At 38.7% G+C, this 21,062-nt stretch overlaps 1 protein-coding gene across 1 annotated transcript in view; it reads right to left on the bottom strand.

Annotated features, from left to right (window-relative positions):
* The window catches only part of SLC25A1 (solute carrier family 25 member 1), a gene marked incomplete in the record, with an annotated part of 1,035,726 nt that overhangs the window by 802,092 nt on the left and 212,572 nt on the right, over positions 1-21,062 (bottom strand).

The following is a 21,062-nucleotide window of genomic DNA, read 5'->3' on the forward strand; positions in this document are numbered from 1 at the left end:
TTTTCGCTATCTCTGAAACTACTTTCAGTGAGTCGACAATAAACTGCTTGGATGACTATGAAAGCAGTTAGTTACACCCATCAGGAATGGTTTAAAGTGGTAAAATAATGTAATAAATGGTCTTCCCATAACTCCTAATGCCAATGCTGTTTAAGGTATTTATTTATTTATTTGACATTTGTTGAACGGGTTAGTCCAACTGAGCTATTGCCCTTTATCAGCAGAGGCCCAGGGAGAAAGGCTTTAGAGTTAACACATAGAATTTATACAAATTTTAAGAAAGTTAAGTGCATAGTTAACAAATTATAATGACATGAAAGTAGTATATCCTTAGTGTTTATTTGTGCCCTATGTGACCTATGCAAACATTAGAGGCAGAAATTATTTGTTGAATTAGGTCGTTTCTAAAACAAATTTGAGTAGTAAGTTTGGGTAGAATAGTCTAAGCTATTTACAAGTAAAATCTCACAGCTCAGCTGTTAAGTAAGTTGTGAGAAAGGAGGGAGGGGAGGTAGGTTAGCAATAGAAGGAGAGGTGATAGGTGACAGTTTAAGGAGGATGTTTACAGTGGCAGGTTCAGGTGCTTTTTAGGTAGTTTTTGGTAGCAGTTTTAAATTGTTGTGGGTGCTTAACTCATTCATTTCAAGGGAGCTTAGGAAATTTGCATTGTAACTTCCAATGGGCCGAGCTTAAGCCTTTTGAATGAATCAAATTATGTCCTCACATTTCAAACAAATGCTCATATCTCTGGAACCATAGGTGTAATGAAAGAAGTATAAATGGCAAGCTATTCAGCACAAACTATTTTTATAGTGGTATAGTATTCTTTAGATTTAGGTCATAAACAGAATTTTATAAGTCACAGTAAACACAGTGTAACAATTACATTTGTGATGTTTTGTAAACAACTTACAATATCTCAGCAACCATTTAAGTTACTCACATACTGTCAGCAGCAGCATTTTATTCATCTAACCGAGAGCTTTCATGTGAGGTTAAGGAGTACTGTCTGTGTTACTTGGTTGTTGAGATATTTAGAAAAATGTAAAATGTGTATGTATATATATATATATATATATATATATATATATATATATATATATATATATATATAAATTAATATCATAAAAACAACAGTTAATATCCATTTACCTGCACTAGACAAAGATCAAATATTAATGCAGCTGAGTTTGCCATTGTGTAGGCTTTAAGATAAAATATTTTAGAACCCTGTACATAGCATGGTGTTGGAATTCTTGATGTAAATATGACCAAGCAATATTTGACACCTAGAGGTATCAGTAGGAGTTAACTGCATATGCACCTGGAGGCGTCACTCAGATATAATATCCAGGGGAAGTTTGTTCCAAGAGAGGGCAGGGAAGTAGCTATAAAGGTTTTGTCCAATTTTGCTTTTAGGCTTGTAGATTTGTAAAAGATTTTGATGAGTGTATCAGAGAGTCCTGGGAGGGGTGTAGAGAGAGACTAGTGAGGAGATGTTAGGAGAGAAGGAGGCCAGATACAGGATGGAATGAATGTATGATCTGAAGCTATGAGATAAGTAGTTGATGGGGAAATTCTAGCCAGTTTATGCTATTTAGAGAAAGACAGTGGTGAGAGTTATAGAGTTGGTCAGCAGCGAATCCAGCAACTTTATTATAGGTGGTTTTGAGTTTTGTTAAGAGAGAGATCTGAAGTTTGGTGAGAATTTGAGATCTGTAGAATAGGCTGGAAAGAAGGTAAGTGTTAGAAGGGGATATTTTAGCTTTGTTTGACAAAAAAAAAAATATTTCTGTAAAGGAGTCCAAGCTTTTGGTGTTTTTTTTTTGGATACAGCTAATTATTAGAAGTAAAATTAGAGTTGGTCATCTATTATGACCTCTAGATGCTTAGTGTGTGATTCAACTGTGATAGATGTATTATTAATGGATGGGATTGTGAATATAGCTTTAAGGTGGTTGTGGGTTTTTGGGAGAAAAAGTAGGAGATTAGTATTTTTTTTTTGGATTTAGTATTAAATGATTCTTAGAAAGCCAATTTTCAATGGAAATTAATGATATTTGGGTAATGGAGTTTAGGTCTGAGAGATTATTGGCTATGGTGATGATGTTGGATCATCTGCATATTAGAGAAGTGATGATTGTGGAAAAGAGGTATATAATTAATTAGTAAAGATGCTAAAGAGAAAAGGCCCAAGAATTGAACCAGCAGGTACTCCCATCTGAACAGGAAGAGCAGAGGAAAGTGCAGAAAACCATTTAACAGATTGCAGTTGGTCACTAAGTTAGCTAGCAAACCACGAAGTAGTTGAGGTGGAAAGATTCAGGTTTGAGAGTTTGGCCAACAACTGGGTGTGTAAGACTGTGCTGAATGCTTTTAAGAGGTCAAGGAATATGCATGAGACCAGTTTGTTATTGTCTCTGGCTAGGGAGATTATGTTGATGAAAGATATAAGGGCTGTGGCAGTGCTATGTTTTGGGCGAAAGCCATGTATGAGGTAATCCAGAATTTTAAGTGAAAACAAAATTGCTTTCTTTAGCTTTGCTTCATACATTGTTCCCTTCATTGTTTCACTGTTTTAGTTTATCTTTGACTTCTTACTGGATAAGGAAACCAGAATCATTCTCTCTACTGATAACACCTAGGTGCAATGAAAGTATGTGAGGGTGGAAGAAGGTTATGTCAGAAGATGAAGCTAAACATTTGGAGGCATGGTCTAGATGGTGGTAGCTTCATTTTAGTCATTTGAATGATATGGTGTTGCTCCTGGAGAATCATAACCCTTGGCAAACATGTACTTGAGGGAAGCAGACTAGAAGTTGCAGGTAAAATAAGTGTTTTTTTTCTATATTCATATTTTTGTCTGCTATTTAGCTTCACTCTGTTAGTTTTAAGCCTCATTCTATTAGTTTTAAGCTCATGTAATTGCTTGTACTGAGCATGTCCAGTACAGTCAAGTGCTGAAGAGAAAGGCTATTATTCAAGCCACTGATCCATGGTGGTCATAGATGCTCGCACATGATCCTTACCAAGAGGGTGCTTTTTATATATTAGTTCTAAGCCTTCTCATGGCAGCTTCACCACAGGACATCATCTGCTTTCCCCTTGCATGTACATGCTTCCACACGCATGCTCTTGAGTGCTACCATCATTGGCTTGGGGCTAGCAAGACCACATTTCTGGGATCTTTTGGGCTGTGCAAGCCTCTGCTTGCATGATAGTAGTGAATGGGTGACCAAAAGCTCTCTCTCCCTCCCTCTCTTCCTTGAAGGATCAGCAAGCAGTTATTGGCCATTGACATCCACTTTCCCATTCCTAGTTCTTCTTGCACCCAAATTGTGATTTTAAACTCAGTAATCTGTTTCATAGGCGGGGCTTTACCCCTATATAACATATAGTCAGAAAAGAAACTGAATGACTAGACTGTTATAGAAGGTCTATAACATTAGTCACAAGGTGAGAAGACAGTAGAAACTGCTAACCATCCGTGCATATATAAATAAATTAGTAAATAATAATCTTTACTTAATTTTAGTAAAAATGGAAAGTGTAACATTACTGATAATCTGTTATTTGCTTGTCATAATAATAATAATGGTTGTCATGTAGTCAGCCTATTGTGATGTCATTAATTTTTGCACTGTATAAGGCTATAACTGCCTCTGCTTCAGTTCACTGCAAACAATTGTCCATGGCCCAGTACCCTTAGCCAGTTAATAATGTGAATAAATAAATAAATAAGTGCTGGAATGTACAACTAGGGGTCAACACCAGATACAAAAAAGTTGTAATGCCTTTCTATCACACATTTTTAACTTATTCACTCCAATGGAGCTCAGGAAGATTGCGCTGCAACTTCCAATGGGTGGAGCCTAAGTCTTTTGACAGAATCAGATTATGAAATAAATACAAGCCAGATGGCAAAGTTTGGGCTGTCCCAGATGAAAAAAACAGCACTACTGCTGCATTAAAATCAGCATGTACTTTTATTATCAAAAATAATAAAATGGTAAGTGCTTTCGTTTAAAACAGTGTTAAACTTCAGACAATGAACATTACCTTGTCCCCATTTAAATAATGCACCTTACATTCTGATTGGATTTTATTTAACATGCCACACTCTTAATCATTCATCTTATGTGAATTTTAAAGCCACAATACCTTCAGAAAAAAGCCTTACAAATCTATTTAACAAAACATACTTTATTTATTTTTATTTTTATTTATTTTACATTTGTTAACCGGGCTAGTCCAACTGGATACATGTCCATTTTCAGTGGAGCGAGGAGAAAAGCACTCCACTATCTAATAATTAACAAGCTATATATATACAAGTTATACAGTAAAACCATTTTCATAAACTTCATTATCTATCTAAGTGTCTGCTACAGTGTGTGGTAGTCAATAGTCTATAATAGATATAATAGATACTTTATAAAGTTATAAATATATTAATATAGTCATAAGTAACAAATATATAAGTTTTATATAACTAATGAGCTATAGCCAGAAACCTTTTAGGAAGAAAAGAATCAAGTGAGAGGAGGAGAGAGGGGAAGGAAGAGGAAAGGAAGGGTAGGTTGTTTACCCAGGCAAGAGCAAAGCCAGTTAGGAAGAGTTTAGAAGAGGTTTTTAAAGTGTGGGATAGAAGATAGGAGGTGAGAATAAGTGGTAGGGATTCTGGTGGTAGTAGATTCCATATTATACCAATTAAGTTATTATTAGCTCTAGAGCTATCCAGGAGTTTAGCTCTAGTTTTTTTTACAGGAGGAACGCTTCCAGCTTTGTGTTGGGGGAGGGCTTATTGAGGGGTTGAGGTGGTAGAGTTTTGGGTGGTGTGGGTAGCAGTGGGCAATAGTGATTTGATAGTAGTGGATAGTATGCCACCCCATTCCAGCCACCCTTTTTTTAATGAGAGTTCAGCAATGGTGAGTTCTGGTATGGGATGCAGTGGCAAAATCAGTGGCAAATCTGGCGATATTTAGTGCGGATGCAGTTAGTTTAGACAGGTTGGACTTAGACAGATTATTATATAAGGGTTGATATATTAAGTGGGTTCCTAGTATAGTAGATCTAGCCTCAGTCTCTAGCCTGAGACTAGAGTAAGGTTGATTTTTTTCTTGTTATTTTTTTTATTGGGTTTAGTTGTTATCAAGTTGTTGGTTGAGTTGATAGTCAATAATTTTTTTGTTTGTTGGTTTGTGATAAGAGTGCCATTGTTTGATGTGTTTGTGAAATCAATGGGCCATGGTAGGAAAGTATGAAAGGTGGGCAGAAAGAGCAGGGTTGGGTTAGTTTGAAGAGTTAGGTTTGGAGACAGGTGTTGAAAGGGTGTGAAAGGGAAGGTGTGGAGTGCTGTGTTGTGGTTGCTGTGTTGAGGAGGCAGAGAGGTTGTCATGAGAGGTTGTGTATTGAATGATTGTGTTAGAGGAGATGAGGTAGCTAGATGTAGATCGTTAATAAAAATGGAAAACAGAAGAGGACCTAAGATGGAGCCCTAGAGATGGAGCCCTGAGGGAAGGAGAAGATTAGAGAGGAGAAGAGGAGAGATGCCTGTTTCATGCTTTTCATGGATTTTATGCTTTCAAGATAGGATGTGAATTGTCAAGGCTTGGGAATGTGGAGAGGGGAATGATCAACCATATACCATAAGTAGTTGACAGGTCTACAAAGAATGCAGAAGATTAACCTTCCTATTATTATAAACTTTTTCTAAACTTGATATTCCAGTATTGTCTATTATTTTATTTTGTCCCTTTTTAATGCTTTTAATTTAAGGATTGGAGCTATTGAACTGCATTCATTTATACCAGGCCAGCTATCTGCCTGTAGCCTTACTTGCCATTGTAATTCCTTAAGCTCTAAAAACACTCCCCAAGCCTTTCTATCGTCTATAGATACACTATCAATAATAGTATAACTAAACTGATGTCCTTCATTATCCATTATGTGTTTTGCTAAAGCATTATTTGCATTATGCTTCCTGATAGCATACTCATGCTCATATATTCTCTGAGAGAATTTCCTCTCAGTTTTGCCGATGTAAAAGGCTGAGCACGAGTTACACTTTGCAAGGTATATCACTGCTTTCGAAGTGCAACAGTATTTCCCTTTTATTTGATATTTCCTATTGTTAATAATGAATTCTTCTCCTATCACTACTTTGTGACTCCAACTACATGTTCCACATCTCTTCATTCCTCGAAACATGTTGATAGGATTCTCATTATGATACTTAAGTAGATCTTTCAAGTTTTTTCCTTTTTGGTAGACAATTGATGGTCTATCACCTATTACATTCCTAATGTAACCATCTTCATTCAAAATGGGCCAATTTTTCTCAAATACCCACCTTATTAACCTAAAATCTTCACTGTATGTTAAAATTAGTGCTTCTGAAAACGTATTCTCATTTTTTATAAATGGCAGTTCCATTAACTGGCTTTCGCCTTCCAAACATAGTGTAGTTTTTACCGCCTCCTGATGAAATGTAATGTCTAGTCTATTCCCCTTATTTAAAATTGGTCTAAAATAACCTTTTTCTCTTTTAATTTTTACTTCATGAATCAATTCATCTACCAATTTTGTGGGGTATGCCCTTGTGCAAAACATGGATCGTAACTGACACATTCATCCATAAAATCTTGTGCTCTTGTTATCATGTGGGCAGCCCTAACTAACTGCCCTTTTACGATGGATCTTTTCTGGCGCACAGGATGTGAGCTTGTATAATGCAATAAACTATCTGAATAAGTTTCTTTCTTGTATATGCTAGCTATATACCTTTCTTCTACCTTGTCCTTTGATAATCTTATGTCTAAATATTCCATATAATTAAAATTTACCTTCCTTGTAAACCTTAGGGAAAGACGTTGTCCTATATATATATATATATATATATATATATATATATATATATATATATATATATATATGTATACTAGAAATTCTTCAAGCATTTCTTCTGTGCCTTTCCAAATAGTGCTTATATCATCTTGAAATCTGTAATAAGATTGTATGTGTTCATTAAACTTGGCATTAAATAGAAAAATTTCTTTCCCAATGTGCCATTGTTAGGTTCACATATGCTCCCCCACATGATGACCCCATGGCAATACCTTTTTTCTGTATATATTAATAATTATTAAAGAAAACAAAACTGTTGTTCAAAATCATTTCTAGAAGTTCTATCAAAAGGTTCATCTTATCTTGAGATATTCTATTTATACAGAACATTTCATTAACCCATTCAACTCCTACCTCTTGGGGAATGACTGTATATAAGTCACATACGTCTATTGTTACTAACATATCATGATCACTATATTGTATTTCATTCATAGATTGTAAGAAAGACCAAGAGTCCTTACATATTTGTCTTTCTTTTTCCAGAATACTCTTAAATTCAAAATCTAAATATTTAGCACAGGCAGATGTTATAGATTCATTTCCATCTAGTAAAGGGCGCATAGGTGGATCCCTTATAGATTTATGAATTTTTGGAGTTCCAAAGAATACTGGAACTCATGGTGAAGTTACATCCAAGTAATTATATAAGTCAGTGTCTAGCCTTCTTTCTAAAAACATAATTTAACTGCATATATATTTTTTCTGTATGCCCCATTTAATTCATTCAATGATACTTTTTGATATGTTTCTGTATCCAACATTTTTTGTAGCCTATTGTTGTAATTGTGTATGTTCATAATTACTGCCCTCCCCGTTTTGTCTTGTTTCATAATACGGACTTTTACGCCTCTCAGATATTTTAATATATTTTGTTCCTGTTCATTCAAGTTATTATTGTTGTTTTCATTTCTCCTATATGTATTCAAGTTTTTCAAATCTAATTCGCATATTTTCTCATAGGTCAATAATCAGGGATGCAGGGGTGGGTTGTATATACTACTAATACTATAGACATTACTACTCTTAAAACTCCTATTTTGAAATAACAGTTTCAAGTTCAACTTTCTTAAGTATAATTTCAGATCTAAAACTGCATTAGTAAAGTTTGATTTAATTGCAGGAACAAATGTCATTCCTTTTGCTAATAAGTCTGCTGCTTTCACATCAATGGAAACATTTGAAAAATTATGCACTTGGAAATCTTCTTCTGTGTTCTCTACCACAAAACATTGAGAATTCCAGCATCATTTCATTCACATTATCATAATTAATTACACTTAAATTATCAATTTTATTTATTTATTTTATTTTATTTTACATTTGTTGACTGGGAAAGTCCGACTGGGTATATACCCATTTTCAGTGGAGACCCGGGGAGAAAAGCTCCATATATACAGACATATGAGATTTACATAATATAAGAGTACAATCTAGCATATCAGATGAAAAAAGAAACAGTATAATTATAATAAAGACACAGTTCAACAGGAGAAATGACCTATATGTCAGAGTATAATATCACAAGGAAGGCTCCATATATTCAGACAAGCAAACCTTCACATAATATAAGAGTATAATCTAGCATTTCACTCACCATATTCATTATTGAAGGCTTCAAGTCATCCAATGTTTGGTTTTGGGCCTTACCCCTTGAAACCCCGCTTGTTGGTAATAACCATTGTTTGAGGGATAACCTCTATTTTTAATTCTTTCTGATCTCCTTAGTTCTGGGTAGTATTTTTTCATATACATGCTGTATTTCCTCATTTCCAGCCCCCCCCCCCCTGCTAGTACCATTTTTATTCATATTATTGTTTGTTGAACTTCTGTATCTATTACAGACCTGGAAAGTTGGGGGCCTAGGATAAGTTACCCCATTAGCATAATCATTAATGTCTCTTTCAAGTTTGCTAACTTTCCCCACTTTCATTGTATCAATATGGTGATCAATGTTATTGTATATATGAAGATGTTCATACTCATACTGTTCGTACTGAATATTTTCTCTAATTTCTCTGTGCAGGGTTTCCAGTTCATTACTTAAGCTGTCTATCTCTGTCTAGTTATTTTTAACCAGTAATTCAAGCAGTTCATGTCCAAATTTGTCAAATAGTTTTAACAAATCAACATGAAGCGACAAATTTTCTATTAGCCCAGTTGGGTAGTGCCACACACACAGATCTTTAGGTATGATACTAAGTCTTATACATTCCTTCAGGTAAGCGTTCTCTAGCTGCAGTTTTTTACACCTCATAAGCTTATTATCAGACTCATTCAGCTTACCATTCAGTGTTCCTCCATTTTGTTTTTAGTGGAATCAAATTATGCCCTTAGATTTTAAAGAAATGTTCATATCACTGGAACCATAGGTGTTATGAAAGAAGTATGAATGGCAAACTCTTCAGCACAAACAATTTTATAGTGGTAGTATTCTTTAGGTCTTAGGTCTTAAAAAGAATTTTATAAGTCACAGCAAGCACAGTAACTATTACATTTGTAATATTTTGTAAACAACTTAAAATAACTCAGCAACCACTCAAGTTACACACATACTGTCAGCAAAATTCTATACATGCAATTGTGAGCTTTTATATGAGGCTAACGAGTTCTATCTGTGTTACGTGGTTTCTGAGATATTTAGAAAAATGTAAAAATTATATCTATATAAATTCATCATCTTCTTTTGGCTGTTCCCGTTAGGGGTCACCACAGCGGATCATCTGTTTCCATTTCTTCCTGTCCTCTTCATCTTGCTCTGTCACACCAACCACATGCATGTCCTCTCTCACCAAATCCATAAACCTTATCTTAGGCCTTCCTCTTTTCCTGTTACCTGGTAGCTTCATCCTTACCATCTTTTTCCCAATATACTCAGCATCCCTCCTCAGCACGTCCAAACCAATGTAATCTTGCCTCTCTGGCTTTGTCTCCAAACCTTCCAACCTGGGATGACCCTCTAATATACATATTCCTGATCCTGTCCACCCTTGTCACACCCAGTGCAAATCTTAACATCTTTGTCTCTGCCACATCCAGCTCTAACTCCTGCCTTTTTGTCAGTGCCACTGTCTCCAACCCATATAACATAGCTGGTCTCACCACCCTCTTGTAGACCTTCCCTTTCACTCTTACTGGTACTTGTCTATCACAAATCACTCCTGACACTCTTCTCCAGCAACTCCATCCTGCCTGTACTTTCTTCTTCACCTCTCTTCCACACTCACCATTACTCTGAACTATTGATCCCAAATATTTAAACTCATCCACCTTCACCACCTCTACTCCTTGCATCCTCACCATTCCTCTAACCTCCCTCTCATTCACTCACATATATTCTGTCTTAGTCCTGCTGACCTTCATTCCTCTTCTTTCTAGAGCATACCCCCATCTCTCCAGGGTCTCCTCCACCTGTTCCCTACTCTCACTATAGATCACAATGTCATCTGCAAACATCATAGTCCATGGGAATTCCTGTCTGATCTCGTCTGTCAACCTGTCCATCACCATTGCAAATAAGAAAGGGCTCAGAGCTGATCCTTGATGTAATGCCACCTCCACTTTAAATGCATCTGTCACTCCCACCGCAGATCACACCCCTGTCACACTACCCTTGCAAATATCTTGTACCACTCTTACATGCTTCTCTGACACTCCTGACTTCCTCATACAATACCACAACTCCTCTCTAGGCACCCTGTCATATGTTTTCTCTAAGTCTACAAAAACACAATGCAACTCCTTCTGACCTTGTCTGTACTTCTCCATCAACACTCTCAGAGCAAACACCACATCTGTAGTGCTCCTTCCTGGCATGAAACCATACTGCTGGTCACTAATCATCACATCCCTTCTTAACCTAGCTTCCACTACTCTTTCCCATAACTTCATGCTGTGACTGATCAATTTAATCTCTCTGTAGTTACTACAGCTCTGCACATCACCCTTATTCTTACAAATCAGTACCAAAACACTTTTTCTCCATTCCTCAGGCATCCTCTCACTTTCCAAGATTTCATTAAGCAATCTGGTTAAAAAGTCCACTGCCATTTCACCTAAACACCTCCATGCTTCCACAGGTATGTTACCTGGATCAACAGCCTTTCCATTCTTCATCATCTTCATAGCTATCCTTACTTCCTCCTTGCTAATCCATTGCACTTCATGATTCACTATCCCCACATCATCCAACCTTCTCTCCCTCTCATTCTCTTCATTCATCAACCTCTCAAAGTACTCTTTCCATCTCCTCAACACACTCTCCTCGTTTGTGAGTATGTTTCCTTCATTATCCTTTATCACCTTTACCTGCTGCACATCTTTCCTAGCTTGGTCCCTCTGTCTAGCCAATCGGTACAGGTCCTTTTCTCCCTCCTTAGTGTCCAACCTTTCATACAACTCTTCATATGCCTTATCCTTAGCTTTTGCCACCTTTCTCTTTGCCATGCACCTCATCTCCTTATACTCCTGTCTACTTTCTTCATCTCTCTGACAATCCCACTTCTTCTTTGCCAACTTCTTTCTCTGTATACTCTCCCGTACTTCCTCATTCCACCACCATGTCTCCTAGTCGCCCTTCCTCTGTACAGATGTCATACCAAGCCCCTTTCTAGCTGTCTCCCTTACTAACTCTGCTGTAGTTACCCAGCTATTTGGTAACTCTTCACTGCCACCCAGTGCCTGTCTTAACTCATCCCTGAACTCCACCTCACTAATACCCTTTTTCAATTTCCACCATTTGATCCTTGGTGCTGCCCTCACACTCCTCCTCCTCTTCTTGATCACCAACGTCATCCTACAAACCACCATCCTATGCTGCCTAATGACACTTTCCCTGGTCACCACTTTACAGTCTCCAATCTCCTTCAAACTGCCCCTCCTACATAAGATATAATCCACCTGTGTGCATCTTCCTCCACTTTTGTACATCACCCTATGCTCCTCCCTCTTGTTAAAATACATATTCACCACCGCCATGTCCATCCTTTTCACAAAATCCACTACCATCTGACCTTCTGCATTCCTTTGTTTAACACCATACCTTTCCTTCACTTCCTCATCCCCTCTGTTCCCTTTACCAACATACCCATTGAAATCTGCTCCAATCACCACACTCTCACCCTTGGGTACAGTCATCACCACTTCATCCAACTCACTCCAAAATTTTTCTTTCTCATCCATCGCACACCCAACTTGTGGAGCATATGCACTAACAACGTTCATCATTACACCATCAATTTCCAGCTTCATAAACATCACTCTATCCAACACTCTTTTCCAAAATACTCTTAGCACACTGTTCCTTCAGGATAACTCCTACGCCATTTCTCCTCCCATCCACACCATGATAAAACAATTTGAACCCACCTCCGACACATCTAGCCTTACTCCCCTTCCATCTGGTCTCTTGTACACACAATATAGCAACCTTTCTTCTGTCCATCATATCGGCTAGCTCTTTCTCTATACCAGTCATACTACCAACATTCAAAGTTCTGACCCTCACTACCACAGTCCTAGCCTTTCTCCTCTCTTCCTGCCTTTGGCCATGCCTTTTGCCTCTTCTCCTCCTTCAGTCAACAGTAGCCCAATTTCCGCCAGCACCCTGTTGGCTAACAGTACTGGTGGTGGTCATTGTTAACCCGGGCCTCGACCGATCTGGTATGTAAATATTTACTGCTGTCCACATGAATAATTTCGCGAAGTTTTATGCCTGATACCTTTCCTGACGCAACCCTCCCCATTTATCCAGGCTTGGGACTGGCACAAAGAAATGCACTGGCTTGTGCATCTCCAGTGGCTGGGTTATATCTATATAAATTAATATCTATATAAATTAATATCATAAAAAGCAACAGTTAATATCTATTTGCCTGCACTAGCAGAGGTCAAATATTAATGCAGTTGTGTTTGCCATTGTGTATGGTTTAAGATGAAATATTGTAAAACCTTGTGCATAGCATGTTTTTGGAATTATTGATACAAATATGAACAAGGAGTTAACTGCAGATGCACCTGGAGGCGTCACTTGGATGTAATGAGTTAAAGCCACAACTGAAATATTCCATGCAGTTTTGGAATTCCTAATGGGAAAGGGAAGTAATGCTGGAAAGTATACAAAAGACAGTAACTAAAACAGTGAAGCAATGAAGGGAATGATATATGAGGCAAGGCTAACAAAAGCAAATTTGTTTTCAGTCGAAAAGAGAAAGGCTGGAGTTGTGGCTATACAAATCACTAAAGAAAAAATGTGAAGGAATCACAGTGGAACAGAAGGAAGAGATTTATGAAAGCATATTTCCATGGATAGGACAATAGACAGACAATATAAATTAGCAGGATGGCTGGTGCAGGCCAAAACAGCTCGGACCATAATAGATCACGTAAGTGCACAAGGTACCATGTAGTGTACTCTTCCCTATGCTTTCTGTGCCTCTTGTTCCAGTGACAATGGCATTAATGTACAGCAGAGCATAATGGTTGATACACTGTGTTCCTTTCTGTACTATGCACTGTTGATTCACAGTGCCAGTGACCATAAGGCTGAGATGATATCATGCAGAATATACTGTCATGATGTATCCAGAAAGACAGATGGATAGATCAACTGATTGATTAAATGACTGATTGGTTGATTGCTGCCATGTCAGTGACACAAGAAATAGGCATCCTAACAGTTAGTAGGCCTCCTAACTACCTCTACCACTGTAGGTCAATATCTCAGAAAAAGTTGGAGACATTCTACTATTTTTGTCTTGAAAATTTGTCAAGACAATTATCCATAAACTGCATTTAGTTTCTGATTTTGCATATAAAGGTGTGCACATAGTTTCACATTCATGCTCTATGTTTTATTATAGACGTGAACATATGTGGGAGGCAGCATATTTACAATGTAGGAAATGCAGCTTTTGCGGAGAAATGTCAATGATGTTTAGTCTTAATGCCATTACAACTCATTGCAGATATGTTCTGGAAATGTACTGCATTTCTTTCTCTGAAAAGTAGTCATATACTCATCCTCCACATAAAAAATATTATAGAAACTTACAGACTGTGCTACCTTTTGCAGTAAGTTTATGGAACTAGTTTTGGGATGAATGACAACCCAGTTAGCATGATTATGTTTCATATAATCAGAGAAGTATTGGTGTGTTTCCTTTCTAGGGATTTGATTTAGGATGGGTGGTCTGTTTTGTGGCAGATACAGGTTGCTTACATATTTTTTCTTTCATTCAAGAATTGATTTGACTTCGGAGGACTTGTTTATAGTGGGCTATGGTGTTTGGGGTCCATGCTTTTTTTTTGATTGTGGAATATGCCAAGGCATACTTCAGTTTTACTAAGTAGCATAAATATGATGTGGCTAGTTGATATTAGTAGACATTCTAATGTGCCATGTAATAATAATAAACTTCTGATGACATACTAATGATGGTTATAATTGAATGAAGGGTGATAAAAGATAGGTGTGATATGTACCAGAGGAATGTTTTTCATCCCACTCTTTTCCTAGGTCCTCTGGGTCTACTGTGGGAATAAACGTATACAAATAAAGTGTGTGTGTGTGAGTATGTGTGTGTGTGTGTGTGTGTGTGTGTGTGTGTGTGTGTGTGTGTGTGTGTGTGTGTGTGTGTGTGTGTGTGTGTGTGTGTGTGTGGCTGTCGTTAGTCTGGTTAGCAAACACATCGATCCCATTCAACTTTTTTGGTAACTTAAATCGGTAATGAAAGTGGTTGAATCATATTATATTCAAACTTCAGCAAGTTTACTGTAATATAATTATTGAGTTTTCCCCTTTCTCCGTAGATTTGAGACTATAGAGTTAGTTTATTTAATATATGAGGTGTGGGGGCAGAGATCCCATGTTAGGGAATGTGGGAACAAACATCCCATATAACAGCAAAGATTTAAGTACTTTTCGGAGATTAAAGATGTAATGCATTTCTTTACATTTGTGATCACTAGATTTAGATGTTTTTTTTTTACTTAAGATGAAAGTAATCATAGATGAACTCTTTCAATATGTTTTCTGTTTAGCAAAGTTCATGTTTAAAAGAAATAGAATCATATATTTACGTGTATATATATATATATATATATATATATATATATATATATGTCCCAACAAACCAAGGCAAAAGAAATAAGCCAATGCAGCCAAACTCAGTGTAGGCCCGGTACAACAAATTCAAGGGTTAGTCCTTTGCGAATCAATAGACCATAGTACAGGTAGAACTAAAAGCTTTTTAATAACCGTTAGCGCTTTCAAGAAACAAGTTCTCTTCCTCAGACGTTACAACTGAAAAACACATATCCAAACATTTAAATACAGGATTCTACATCACACACACTTACATCACTTCCTGCTCACTGCCATATCCTTAAAGCAACAGTACTATCCTGTTCCTGCAAAGCAGACTGATATGACACACACACATTAAAAGCTAAAAGATCATAAAAACATATTATAAATGAAACAATACAAACTGAAGGCAGTATACAAATAGTATAAAATACAAACTGACAAAAATCATCATCTGAGGGGTCTCGCTTTCAAAATGGGTTTGAGAGGGACATAGTCATTAAGTCCTACCCCTCTGTGAGCTGCCAAACGAAAAATCCATTTAATCTCCATTTGTTCTGTCAGATTAGTGAGAGGTGGTCCCTTATTCACTAACAGGTCCCTTAGAGAGCGAATAAGGGACCACCTGTATGCATTTGGGAGAAATGAAACTTATAGTGCCATATCTAAACATATGCTTAGGCATGGCAGTGCCCATACTTTTCTGTTTCAAGTACTGCAGGTTGTGAAACCTGGGGTGCGTGGTGGAGATCTCACTAGTCTGGTACCCTATACTACATGACAGTGTATCATTTGATCCATTGCATCAATGAAAATGAAAAGCAAATATTAATTTCACTGAGAGAAAAATGGCAGCTTTCATATTTTATAGTCTCTCTACTCTCTAGTACTATTTGGTAATTTTCTGCACTGTTTGGAGTTAGAAAACCTGTAATCGATCATCTCACTTAAGAAGCAAAAAGTCAGATATCTGCAATGTGGGCTTGTATAGATTTATCTATGCTGAATTATGAATGTACACTAATGTTTCATAGATTAACTGCGAATGAATAGTTTCAGAGAGTTTCCGATATTAGCATACACAGTATCACTTCAGGAAGTGTGTGACTCACTATATGAGTTAATCAAAGAAAATATGCTTCACCAGCAAGAAAGTTCACAATTCATTTTTTACAGGCTAATCACTTTCATAGGTTCATAGGTTCATACTAGGCTATCTGCCCTAGGGCATTTATAAGCCTAGCCAGAGTATGTTTGGCTTTCGCCACCCATTTTAAATTAATTTTGCTATGCCCTTTTTCGAGGTTAGTATACTGTGCCTCTGTCTAACAGTGACACAGAAGTGATACCCGGGGTAAACCTACGATCTCCCATCCACTCATCAAGATTCCTCTTGAAAAGAGTCAATGAGGGACTCTGCCTAACCTGGACTGGGATTTTATTCCAGAGTGAAGGGAGCCTCTGGGTTATGAATCTGTCCCTCCAGCATGTCCTAATTATTTCAGTGCTGAGGTTCAAGTCTCTCGAGCGTGTAGCTCGATGGGATTTGGATTTTTTGAGGTGCAGCATGTCCCTTAATTCCGGGTTGGACATGGCCTTATACGTCAGGCACAGGTCACCTCTGAGCAGGCGGTATGCCACTGAGTAGAGCTGGAGTTTCTTTAACCGGGCAGCATATGGCATCTGTTTGAGCCCTTTGATCCTCTTGGTGAGGTACTTTTGGGGTCTTTCCAGTTGCTGCAGGTGTTTGGTAAGGTACATCCCAAAAGGGGCATTGTACTCCATCATGGGCCTGATGAGGGATGAGTAAAGAGGCACGATGACCTCCCCTAATCTAGACAGTTAAACAATTTCTAGTACTGCTGTAGTATTTGATATAGAATTAGGAAACATTTCCTCCTTTATATCTACAGATTTTCCCACTGGTAGAAATTCATATCATTCTCATTTTATCAATTAAATTATTTTCCATTACTTTCTATAAGTCAGTGGTATGCAATGGTCTGGGTAGTGTCCCCTACTCCGAATAAGTAAATAGTATTCTTATTGACATAGAACATATGTCATAATCCTCTCTTCAAAATACCTTTAAACAAAATTAGCAGCTATTTCCTGTGAAGACTAGTAATAACTGTGTTTACACATAAAATTAAAACAATGCAATTACTGTTATCTAAATTGAGTATACTATAGCTAGTGAAGTTTTACTACCTAATAAAAGCAGGCGTTCTTTTGAAATTGTGATCGGTAATGATGAGTACCTACTCAAAGATAAGGGTTATTAGGACAAAAAATTGGTCTTTTTATCACTGACAGAGTGTCATTTGATTGGGTTCTAATTCGCTGATCACATTTTGTTGACATTACCATTGTCTAGAGGTATTCTTTTTGTAATGTAAGCAGTGTGCTATCACAGTTTAGGTGATATTGCTGTGAGATGTGTTCATGATATTCTATTGTGCAACTGTAAAAATAAATTAAAGGTGTGTGTGTGTGTGTGTGTGTGTGTGTGTGTGTGTGTGTGTGTGTGTGTGTGTGTGTGTGTGTGTGTGTGTGCGTGTGTGTGTGTCTGGTGGAGCTCCAACATTTGTGGGGCACAATGGGGAGTTTGAGTCCAGCAGCAGCAGCTTGGATTACTTAATACTCGATCATCTGATACTGAAATACACATTTCGCAATCTACCAGTGGGGAAACTAAAGGCATATCATACTCCTTAAATATCTCAGTCTGAACTTAGGAAGATAAAGCTAAGCTTGGCAATTACCATTGTTTGTTTTCTAAACAACTGATGTCTGAACATATCTCACATAGAAGGAGGCCATCCATGGCAATTTGTTATGTGTCATGGAGGGAAGATAAAGCAAAATTATACAACACCAAGTTTAGCTTTTACAGATTGCAAGCAAAATTATCTTTCACAAAGCAAAAAGTTGTAGTGAATAAAACAAACAAACAATTTTTTTGTTTCTTACACTGAAATTAGCATCTTGGTCTTATGGCTTTGTTAGGCTAAAACAGTCTAAAAGTATATTACACAGAAAAAAAGAAAGAAATAAATCATTCTATTAATACATTCCACATTGGGTGCAAAACAATCCCCCAGATTCAGCAAGCCCTGCACAGTGTGCAGGACTAGTGCAGTAGCTCCAGCAGGCAATATGTCTGGCGTGCAATCCAGGAATAAGCTGTAGGGACGTGCACAAGCGCTCCTGCACTAGTCCTGCACGGACTCAGCCCCTGTATGTAAATTACCCCATTTACAGGAGAAATCCATGCAAATGAGGTAAATTTGTGACCCGGGAAGCTGGAAACCGGCCATGCAGGACTAGTGTAATCTGCAGAAATGTACTCCACCAGTAACAGAGTACATTTCTGCAAACTACAAAATGGAGCCATGGCAGCTCCAAATAAAGGATGGATATTAAGTAGAAAGCATGCCCATCACCAAATATAAGGCCATTGGAATGGAAAACAGTTGCAAAAATAAAAAAAATCAACTTTTATTTTTTTTTAGCCAATCTCGGCTTTTTAAGAGTAGGGCAGCGTCGCGCAAACGGGATCAGGCAGAAAATAAGAAAAAAAAAACTAAAATAAGCATTCTTACCAAAATCACTGTTTTTCCATTATACTCAATGGCAGGCAGAAGACAACATGGCCAGTGAATAGTGGTTGCTAAGGGGGGAGGCTCAGTGTGGGATATATAACTATGCATCAGCAGGCAATCCTATGCAAATGAGGTGAATGATACTGAATCCCAGATTTCCTCTGCATGCTAGGCAGCACCCACCAGTGTAAGAGCAGGAATGGCTTGGTGCAAGCCTGGGAGTTAGCTGACATCGTAGGGGTGGGTGTCAGGCATACTGTAAGTGGACTGGAGCCCTGTGGCCTGGGTTTGGCCTTAGCTTAGCAGAGCTAAGCAAGGGGGTGTGTCTGAGTCTGCCTAGCACTCTTTACATTGCCTAAGCAGATGTGTGCACTGCTCACCGTGTTTTAAAGGGAAAAAAAAGTAAACCAGGAAATAGCAGCTCTGTGCACATTTGAGCACTGTGTTTGCACGGCACGCCCCTGGGCTTAAACAGAAAGGCAATGGGAAGGAAAAACAGTAGTAGGAAGGTAATCAAGGAGAACTAGCAGAGCTGACAGGTGAAATGTATCAGAATCAGCCAATTACACAGGCAGCAAACCAGCCCAGCCCAGAACACTACTATAAACTATAAAAACACCTATCCCTCTGGTTTTTCCCACATACTCTACTCTACCAGTGTATACAAGTGGGGAACTTTTAACAAACAAAAATAACAAAATGATAGGGGCTTCAGCAGCTATCAGACATCAACATGTGGAAGAGGCTAAGGGTGGTGAGAATGAGAATGCTGTCAACCAACCCACAGTGAGGAGACGGAGAAGGGTGTACAGACCCAGGGTAACCTACCAGGGGCTACAAGAGATGGAGATAGTGGAGCACTATAGGGTGGACTGGAACCTTCTACTGCAAATTGTTGAGCTGTGCCAGCCACGCCTGATGCACAGAACTAACAGAGGGTAACCCATCCCAATGGATACCAAGGTATGTGTAGGCCTAGGAATACTAGCCACAAGTACCTCCCAAAGCCCAACTGGGGATATCATGGGTATCTCACAGGCATCAGCATCCAGGGTATTCAACCAGTTCCTGGATGCCATGTCAGCACATGCCGGTGAGAACGTATATTTCCTCAACACCCATGAGGTGTTGGCCAGCAATATGCGTCTCTTCCACCAAATAGCAGAATACCCTGCGGTGGTGGGTGCTATACACTGCATGCACATATGTATCCAAGCACCACCCGGTGAGCAGGGTAGGGTCTACATCAACTGCAAGGGCTTTCCCTCTATCAACTGCCAGGTCATGTGTGATGCCCAGGGCATTATAATGAATGTGTGTGCTGGCTGCCCTGGAAGCTATCATGATTCCCACATTTGGCATCTGACGCAGCTGTACCAGAGATTTGCGAATGGGGACATCCCTTACAGACACCTAGTGGGGGATGCTGGTTATGCACTGGAGCCATGGCTGATGACACCCATCATAAATGCACACACACCCAAACAAGAACTCCATAATGAGGCACATGCACAGAACAGAATCATAATAGAGCATGTGTTTGGGATGCTCAAGTCATGGTTCTGGTGCCTGGACACATCCAGTGGAGCCTTGCAGTACTCACTGGCTACATGTACCCAAATTGTTATCGTATGTGCCATGCTACACAATATGATCCTGTGGAAACAGCTGCAGCAGGAACAGCATGGGGCAGAGCCACACAGCCCCCCCACCAATGCCAAGGCTTGCACAGGCACAGAGTGACTTGGAGGAGGAACAACCTGAGCTTGCCCCAGTAGGCAGATGGAGGCATGCCCAGTATGCCCTGGCCTTGGCAAAGAGGCAATGCATAGCACATACCCTGACACAGTAGGGACCCAGGGAATGACATCTTTCTCTGACTCACACATAAAGTAAAAGGGATGCCAAACATGACACTACTTGTGCTCAACCATGTATAGAGAGTGTACTATGTGCATCCAATATAGGCAACCCCCAGCACCATCCTCAATACTGGCACACCCTCAAGGTAAGTCACTCTCCTTACCAAATGCTGATAGGAGTAGTATGTGTTGTTACTTGTATCTATGGTATAGATGTGAGCATGCAAGGGAATTTGGTGGCTGAATGGGATGCCAGCAGATATTAGACACCTATAGTGGCACCATGAGATCTGCAACAAATACTGGTGTCACCATAGTAGCCAGTACTACACATGGTGACAAAACCCACTACAGGAAATGTGCTGAGCTACATGTGTGTTCATATGACTCACACATGCCAGTCAGGGAGGTGCACATACCCAACAACAGTCTCAACCAGCAAGACAGGTGTAGACAAACACAAACAAAGGCTGTGCTAAGGCCTCTGAATGATGGCTATAGGTAACCCCCCCAGGCCTACACAGACAGACAACATCAGGTCAGGCAGTGGGATGGTAGTTCTGAAGGGTAGGAATTCAGAAACTAATATGTAGGTCAATCAAA

The sequence above is a fragment of the Protopterus annectens genome, chromosome 10.part0, assembly GCF_019279795.1.
Source record: "Protopterus annectens isolate FY-2018-M chromosome 10.part0, PAN1.0, whole genome shotgun sequence".
Classification (NCBI taxonomy): Eukaryota; Metazoa; Chordata; order Ceratodontiformes; family Protopteridae; genus Protopterus; species Protopterus annectens.